The sequence below is a fragment of the Pleurotus ostreatus genome (assembly GCF_014466165.1).
Source record: "Pleurotus ostreatus strain PC9 chromosome Unknown scaffold_2, whole genome shotgun sequence".
Classification (NCBI taxonomy): domain Eukaryota; kingdom Fungi; phylum Basidiomycota; class Agaricomycetes; order Agaricales; family Pleurotaceae; genus Pleurotus; species Pleurotus ostreatus.
Window position 1 is genome coordinate 432,373 of NW_023503157.1, and position 9,461 is coordinate 441,833.

Here is a 9,461-nt window from a genome sequence, read left to right on the forward strand (position 1 = left end):
TCTCGGACTCGTCGATTAATATTATAATGCAAAGTATACAAGCAATCGACGGTCACGAGCTCTAGCCTGAGCGCTTGCAACGATAAACTCTTCCTACGCGTGGTCCATTGCATTGTATTGATTATCCACCATCATCAAGCATCAAGCATCATGGACAGCAACTCTACTAGCCAGCACTCTACTGATTAACAACTCTATTAGACCTCTATTCGCACCCGCACCAGCATTCGTGTCCACAGCCGTGTCCATGTCCATGCACTCCCATCAATGAGCGGTATCAACCACCGATAACTGATAGCCCTTCGTCTTCGTACGCGTGCTCGTGCATTGCATCATGTCCAGCAACTCTCCTAGTCTGCCCTCTACGAAGCCTTTATTCGCATCCATGCCCGCGTCCGAGTGAAGCGGAACCCCGTTTTCCACAGTACTTCTTCTTCTGCCTCTTCCACGCCTGGCAATCGTGATTCGTGATTCGCAGGGGCTGTCGGCGAGGCCGCTGCATGGCGTGGAGGCCCCGAATTGCAGGCTGCGGTCGCTTCTAATCTTCGTAGTTCGCCACCGGGAGAGGAGTTCTCGATGAATTCGAAAGGAGTGCAGTGATGATCAACATTGAAATATTGATTTTTCAAATTGACGATGACGGCCCCGCCCCTGACCCTGACTTCTCCCCCTGGCAGCGATCCCTGTCCCCCGAACCATGAATTCCAATTACCCCACGCGCCAGCGGGTCCATTCCCCACGTCGTAACGAGGTCACTATGTTAGCTGATCAGCTGGCGTACACGTCTGGTGTCGTATGATGGTATGGTATGTTATGTTTTCTACAGGGTCTACCTTCTAGTTCGTCCTCGTCCCCCTATTCCCCGCCCTCCGCCCCGCCCCGCCCTCCGAGTCAGGGTCCCAGGTTGACGAGCTGCGCCGTTCCTCCCGCTCCCCTACTCCGCAACCTCTCCGCATCTTGAACCAAAATCGACCACCCACCTTGCTCTGAAGATTTTGCCGTAGCCCACCTCCGCCAAGACTTGTACGATCTATAATCATCATGATCACACTATCGTTTGAATGGGGTACTAGGCCCTAAGCGCTAAGCGCTAAGCCATCGTCCTCGTCCTCACCCATGAGTACAACCATCCGATGCATGTTCCTCGATCAAACCAAATTTCGACGAGCAACGTGCGCGACGGCCACAGCCCACAGCCCACAGCCCACAGCCCACGGAAGCAATATCCTATTCTGCTCATCGATCACACTCAGAGCTTTTTACTTATCCCCTTCGCGCACATCTGCATCAGTACTCCGCCCCTTCATTTCCTTCATTTCAGGATCCCCGGATCGTTGTCACAGACCCGCATGAGCATTGGCATATGTGGCCCTCCGTGCCCTGCGGCGGATACGACGACGATGCCATTGACGGTACTTACACTTACTTCCGCAGAGGATTGTTCACGTTCAGCATTTGGCTGTGATGTGATTACGGCAGCATCGATGCCTTAGAGCATGATGCATCACGCATGGTGCATGATGCATGGTGCTGGAAGCGAATTGGTCGTGTTCGTGCGTACGTGGGTGCGTAGTAGGGCGCAGAGCGTATCCATACACGAAGCTCGGGCGGACATGTACGCTCGGAGCTGTTGGGGGCTATTACCTCTACGGCCACGGTATGCGTTGCTAAGTGCCGATGATAGCGATGTAGTGCGAATATTCGCCATTTGCTGCCATTTGCACGTCTGCTCGCGTCCTCGTCTCGCCAGCCCGGTTGTGACGATTCCTTTCCCGATATGGACGACTCCTATTCTCATATGTTATTGTCTCCTCATGGGTACGCTTAGCTACCATGTTGTATCGATTCCCGGAACTTAGGTTCCTTACCTTATCCCTCTCATCTCTTTACTTTACATCTGTTTGGTACTCGTGGTATATAAGGACTTGTATCCTACGGACGTACGGTAGAGTTTTCCGAAATACTAAGGTTTACCCCTGTCTATTGAGGAGTGACTCGACCCTTCCGTGTTCGTCTCCGTGTTAGCGCTCGCAGACGTTACATATTTTTGACAGACCACAACCTCCTCACACCGCACCTTTCCTCTATTCTTTCCCTATCTGATCATCCTCTTATCTCATAAATAAACCCCGCCCCTTGGTACCCTCAGCCTGGCCCTCTGAGACTCCTTCGGCACCCAAAAACACCTCTTAACCACTTAAGTCTATTCCTTTAATTGTTTTTATTTTTCACCCTATCTAGAAAGGAAAAATGTCCCGTTACCCTCTTCGTAACCGACAGTCTGCCTCAGTGGCAAAAAACCCCGGTGAGTCGGAGCTATCGTCCAGTGAGGCTGACTCCCCATCTGCAGTATTACCACCCAATCCGGATGCCTCTGCGGGCTCGCGTTCCCGATCGTATTCGGATGTAGTGGCCGCACGCGTACCCTCTGGTTATAAAGAACCGATGGATGCCTCCCAAGGCCCTCTAATCCCAGGAGGCTTTGTGGAGAAGGATCCCACCGCGTTAGGTGAAGACACGGCCAAGGAGGCCCCATATACCGCCGCGATAGGTGACGAACCGACCCAGGATGGTCATATTACCGCCGAGGATGGCGAGGCGAACCCAGCGATGGACGGCACCCAAGACGATCAGGGATGGACTCAGGTCCACCGTCGTAACAATGGCCCCCAGAGCAGGAACTCTCCAAGTCTTCGGCGCCATGTATCCCTAGATGATAACTATCTAAATAACATTCGTTCAGCCTACATTAACCTGAGTAATGAGGAACGCGAGACCTTAGGCCGCCGTGAGGCAGCCCTTACATCAAAGAAGGGCAAGCAGAAGGACCTAAGATCCCCGAGACCTCCTGTCGCTGGCCCCTCCCAACAAAAGGGGAAGGCGATTGACCTGAGCAATCTCAACCGGCAGGAGCAAGCCCGCTTGCTCGCCTACTGGAATGTTCGCAAGGCACGGGACATCACCCCGGGAACTGGGAGCAACGCCGTGCCTCTACCAGACCAGGGCCGAGACCACGAATCGTCCGAATTGCGTCAACGGCTTGATGAACTGGAAAAGGAGAACCGCGCTTTGAAAGAGGGTCGTAAGGAACGATCTGTAAAACCAGATAAGCGTAAACGGAAGCGGAATACTTCCAAGAAAAAGAAAACCCAGAAACACAAGGACAGGAAGCGCGCATCTTCGCAGCTTCTCCCTAGTAATCAGGTTCCTGGTAAAAGCCTACTGGGCAGAGTATTCGCCAGTAGGGACAATGATGATTCAGATGACTCTGACTCGTCTTATCAGTCTAAAAGCACGACGCGATCCTCTCACGGGTCGTCGTCATCGTCGTCGTCGTCTTCGTCGTCGTCGTCAACATCTTCTGGATCTTCGTCGTCGTCGTCCTCATCATCGACAGATGCCGATGAATCGCATAAGTCATCCGGCTCCTCCTCTGATCAGTCCTCCGACAGTGGTTCGAGTGGGTCGCACCACGATTCGGAATCATCGACTGATGATGGACGGAGGCGTCGACGACACAGGCGGCATCGCTTCAGATCCAGGTCCCACAGCCGGGGCGGGCGATCCCGTCGCAGAGGCCGTAATGAACGTCGAAAGCGAAGGAGCAGGGAGCGTAAGCCCCTCCTGAGGCCCACACCGCCCGTTAAGTATAATGGCGAGCCAGATCTGTTTGCCTATACTCGCTTCGTTACCGAGAGCGAGCTATACTTAAAGGAGGGCAGAGTGGCTAGAGAGCACCAAGTTAGGAAGCTATCCTCCTTCCTAGGAGGGGAAGCCTACCGTTTCTACCTGCAGCAAGTCGCGTCGAACTTGGGGAAATGGACGTTAAAGGGGTTCTATAGAGCCCTAATGGACGAATGCTTCCCGTCTGACATGGTGGATCAGATGCGCCGAGAAATCGATGACTTTAGGCAGGGAAGTCGTAGTGTGAAGGAATTCGCATCGGCTATGCAACAAAAATTAGACGTCGTATCCACAATAGGAAAGCAGGAACGCGTATCCAAGTTGTGGAAGGGATTTCACCCGCACATCCAAGCATCTCTGATCAAGGACAGGCTCAACTCCAACACCTCAACCTGGAAGGAGGTGGTGGAGCAGGCTCAAATCATCGAGGTGGCTAACGCGACCTTGCAGGCACACCGTGCGAAGCACGGAAAGTCGAACGAGCCAGGCGAGTTGAGGGATCGCCGGCGGACCCGAAATGGTAACCGTGCTACCAAATATAGGGAGGATCGGAGGGATGGCAGGGATGCCATTAGGAGACCCCCTAGGGGTTCGTATCAGCGTCCCAACGATAATCGGAATGATAAACCACAGAACCATACCCAACGTTTCCCCTCGCAGCTCTCAACACACGAAAGGGATGCGTTGAGGAAAGCCGGGAAGTGCTTCATTTGCAAAGGAGAGGGCCATGGGTTCAAGGACTGTCCAAAATCAACAACAGTCCGGTCCAATAGCGGCAATAAACCCCCAGGATTTCCATCTCACGGGATAGGAATTGACTTCGAGGAGCACGAGGCCCGCGTAGAAGAGATACAAGAACCGCTGCACGAGTTAGATCTGTCGGCGCTGCGATTCAATGGTCTTGCGGATTACGAGGACGCGGTGGAACCTCTGCAATGCTTCGAAGGGGATGACCTGACGACTTCTACCCCGGTACTGGAGGGCGACCATGAGCCTCAATCGGCTCGGGAAAGGATTCCCAGCTGGGAGCGCGAATGGTACGACCCTGGGGACCCCTACGCAAAGGCCCAGCAGGCGTTGCTGAACAGGATTGGAATGAAGATACCCTTCCCTGGAGACAACAGATACCCCAAGGAAGAACGGCCTGCCGGAGAATTGCGGTTCCGGGTTCGTCGAGGTGTAGAGAACCAGTTCATCGTGACCGATCATTGGCAAAATGGTCGAGAAGCGAAGATCGACGGGGCCTATATCCGCCGCAAGAACTACAATATACTCCGGTGGTACGCAGTGAATTGTTGTGTCAACCATGGCCTGTTACTTCCGCATGCGAGAACCTATAAGGAGGTGCCGCTAGTAATTGATCATCTAGCCGAGGCCGCGGAATATCATCTCACTAGCTGCTCACCCTATCTGGGGGATGGAGAAATCGGGGAACGTGAGCTTGATAAACGCTTCGGGCTCTGGAAAGAGGACCCTTTGGGGACGACCTACCAATTGTGGGACGAACATCGTCGTCTACAAACGGAGGTTCCGGAGGCGTATCTGCGGAATCCCGCCTTTAATTTCCCCAGGTGGTACAACACCGTCCTTTATCGGAGAGAACGTGAGTTCGTGCAGGAACTCGACGATGTAGAGGACAGTATGAATCTCGTATCCTTGTTCTCGTCAGACTTGCTGGACTCCTCGACCGACCTGGGCTTCGGACCGAGTAACTGCGATAGAGGGTGCACCCTTGGCGATGTGGGGTGTGGCATGCTGGAAATTCTGGAGCTCAACGGGCAGCAAGTGCAAAGGGGAACTTACCCTTCTCTTCAATGGAACGCGGCGATGGCTAAAGATGCCTCTCGCGCCGTTCCTAAGCCCGTCATTGTAACTGTGCAGATCAACGGACACCCGGTTCGAGCTTTGATTGACTCTGGATCCTTGGGTGACTTTATCTCGACCTCCATTGTGGACCAGTTGAAGATAAAGACGGTGGAGCTGAAGACACCCCTAACGTTGACCCTGGCTGTACAGGGGTCGCGCTCTAAGATCAACTCAGGCTGTAAGGCCGGTTTCAGCTATCAGGACATCAAGGAGGAGAGGTACTTTGATGTCATAAACATTGCGAACTACGATGTGATACTGGGCACTCCGTGGCTCTACCAGCATCAGGTTGCACTGGGCATTAACCCGGCCCGTGTCGTAGTCGGATCTACCTCTTCGCTGCCTCTAAAGGGGCCCGAGGTGACTACCCTTGCATCTAGGTCAATGCAGATAGTGGAGGAAAACCTCGAGAAAGCACGGGATCACCTTCGCGAATATGCGAAGCCGATATGTAAACGTGCGATAGATAGCCCACTACCCCCGCTCCGAGCCATTAATCATACCATCCCTCTGATCGACGAATCGAAGGTATACCACTGGCGCCCATTGCGGTGTCCTGAGCCGTTGCGGGAGCAATGGATTGAGAAATGGAAGGGCTACACAGCGTCCGGGCGTTGGGAGGTCACGAATTCGGGGAATACGGTCCCAATGCTTCTCATCTACAAACCAGGCACTACGCTGCTTCGCGTAGTCGTGGACTTGAGGGAACGCAATGCAAATACGAGGAAGATGGCGTCGCCGCTTCCTTACATTGAGGGTATATTGCGTCGCGTAGCCAGGCATGCCTATGTCTCCGCGCTGGATGGATGTGATGCCTACGAACAGATCCGGGTGGTTCCTGAACACGTCCATCGAACATCGGTGACAACTCCTAATGGCAATATTGTCAGTCACGTACTCCAGCAGGGTGATTGTAATGGCCCCGCGACGTACCAGGCGTTAATGAACCACTTGTTCTCAGCGTACATTGGAGTGTTCATGGACGTGTACCTGGATGATATATATATATATTCAGACACATTGGAAGACCATATCAAGCATTGCCAGCTCGTGATGGACATCCTACTCCGTGAAAAACTGTATATCTCGGAGAAGAAGATTAAGTTCCTTGTGCCGGAGCTTAACGTCCTAGGGCATATAGTGGACCGCGAAGGGATTCGCATGGACCCCCATAAAGTGGACTCCATCATGAAATGGAAGACCCCAATGAACCGGGATTTGTTACGCGGTTTTTTGGGAGCTGTAGGGTACCTCGCGGACAACGCTGAGGGGATTCGTATACCTATGGGGATCCTGTCTTCGTTAACAGGGGACAGTGTTCCGTTTCGCTGGGAGTTCACTCACCAGCGTGCCTTCGAGGACGTGAAGAGTCGTCTACATGCGTGGAGGGACCACCGTCGAAAGCCGTTGTCGTACGACAAGGAAGCTCCCGCTATTTGGCTGATAACGGATGGCTGCGCGACCGGCATCTCAGGCGTTGTGGCCCAAGGAGTGGACTGGCGCAGAGCTGACATTGCTGCCTTTTACTCCGCCAAGCTGAACGCCGCTCAGCAGAACTACCCGGTACACGAGATTGAAATGCTGGCGGGTGTGGAATCTATGCTTCGCCATAGGGACATTCTGCAGGGCGCGAAGTTCAGATGGCTCACAGATCACAAGGGGCTCATTCACCTGCTGCGCCAGCAAAATCTGTCCGGCCGCCAGGCGCGGTGGATGGAGAAGATTGGTGAATTCGACTTCGAGCCGATCTACATCCCAGGTGTGGAGAACGTCCTCAGTGACGCCTTGTCCCGCATTTATTCAAATGAGTCTCGAGGGACTGTGCGGGCAGCGGCGGAGTACACCTATCATGATGTCGTGGAGTGGCAGAGTGAGGGTGGCCAGCTAGCGGGCATGGCCGCCTCGCCTGTGCTTGTGGGATTGGAAGCTCGCATGGCATCAAAGCGCTCCACTCGGGATGTAGGTTCGCGGCGTTCACAGGTCTCTTCTGTTTCGGGCGAAGCGCCCAGGGTCGAGACCAGCGCGGACTTTGCCCGGCGTATGGCTACTCGCCGTTTCGTTCTCCACGGTCCTGGACAACGAAAGGAGGGCGGGACTGTGGATGAAAGCCAACAGACCCAGAAACAACCACTATCGCCTGTGCAAAAGCAGCCAGAAAACACTAAGGAATTGGTGATAAGGCTGCCAGCGCGGGGTCAACGAAAGGATGAAGGACCCACAGATGCAAACACGCCACCACAGCGGCTTCCTGCCTTGAACATTCACACACACACACAGGAAGTACCCTCGTCAGCGCCCCCTACATTGCTAGACATCGTTTCAACCAGCGTGGATGGTATAGACATCCCCTCTGAAATAAAGGGCAAATACCGCAACGACGTAGTGTTCAAGAACATCATCTCCAAGCCCACTGAGTATAGGAACTACGAGGAGGACAACGAACTCCTCTATCTCAGGCGCGACGGAAGGCGCGTTTTATGTATTCCTCTCGTATATGTCCGTGGCCGGAATGTACGCGAGATCATAATATCTGAAGCCCATTCTCTCCTAGCTCACCTAGGGGCGTCCAAAACGCTCGATTATCTGCGTGAATACGTCTGGTGGAGGGAGATGGTGCGGGACACTCAGGTGTACTGCGATACATGCATGACCTGTCGGCGCAGCAAACCTCGGAACCAACGGCCGTACGGGCTTCTGCACCCACTACCGGTAGCCCAGCGCCCCTGGGAAGCCATAGGTATCGACTTCATTGGCCCTCTTCCCGAGTCAAGGGACAGGGACGCGTCGTATGACTCTATTACGGTAGTAATCGACCTCCTAACGGCGATGGTCCACCTCATACCGAGTCGCACAAACTACACCGCCCGTCATGTTGCAGAGCTACTCTTTGATCGGGTCTACCGTTTCCACGGTCTTGCTCAGGCTATAGTCAGCGATCGTGATGTCTTATTCACAAGCCGGTTCTGGAAGCGTCTGCACGAGTTGGTCGGCACAAAACTCAAAATGTCCAGCGCATACCATCCTCAATCGGACGGTTCGACGGAAAGGGCCAACCGTACTATAACACAGATGATACGCCAGTGCATCAGTCCCAACCAGAAGGACTGGGTCTCGAGGCTACCTGCTATCGAATTCGCGATTAACCTAGCCAAATCGGAAAGCACCGGCTACTCTCCGTTCTTCCTGAACAGCGGACGGATGCCGCGAACGCTCATTTGGAACGCTACGCCCCAAGATGAGTATCCTGGCGTTCGAGTATTTGCAGATAAGCTACGACAGGCCGTATCGGCAGCTCATGACTCAATTTTAGCTGCCCGGGTGAAGCAGACACGAAATGCCAACAATCATCGGCGGAAAGCTCCTTTTCTCAAAGGCGAGCTGGTGTACCTGTCCACCGAGAACATAAAGTTCCCCAAAGGGCTAGTGCGTAAGTTCCTACCCAAGTTCATCGGCCCGTACCGTATTCTCGAGGATCACGGTAATAACTCATTCACCCTGGACCTGCCCGCAAGGCTCAAACAGCGGGGGGTTCACAACGTGTTCCACGCGTCGCTCCTTAGGGTTCACTCGCCCAATGACGACCGTTTATTTCCTGGACGACTGGACACCCAGGTGTTCGAGATCGATGACTCCGAGCCCGAATGGGCTGTTGAAGAAATCCTATCTCATTCTGGCAAAGGGGCGCAGACCCTTTTCGAACTCAAATGGAAATCCGGGGATAAGACTTGGCTACCCTTGCATCAGATCCAGCATCTACAGGCCCTCCAAGCGTACTTGGACGTATACGGAGTATCAGATGTATCTGAGCTACCCTCCGGACGGGGCATCCCACCTTCGGATCCGCAAGTAACAATATCATGTGCAAGCCTTTCCCTCCTCTATCCCAATCCTCCTTCGACACTTAAAAACCC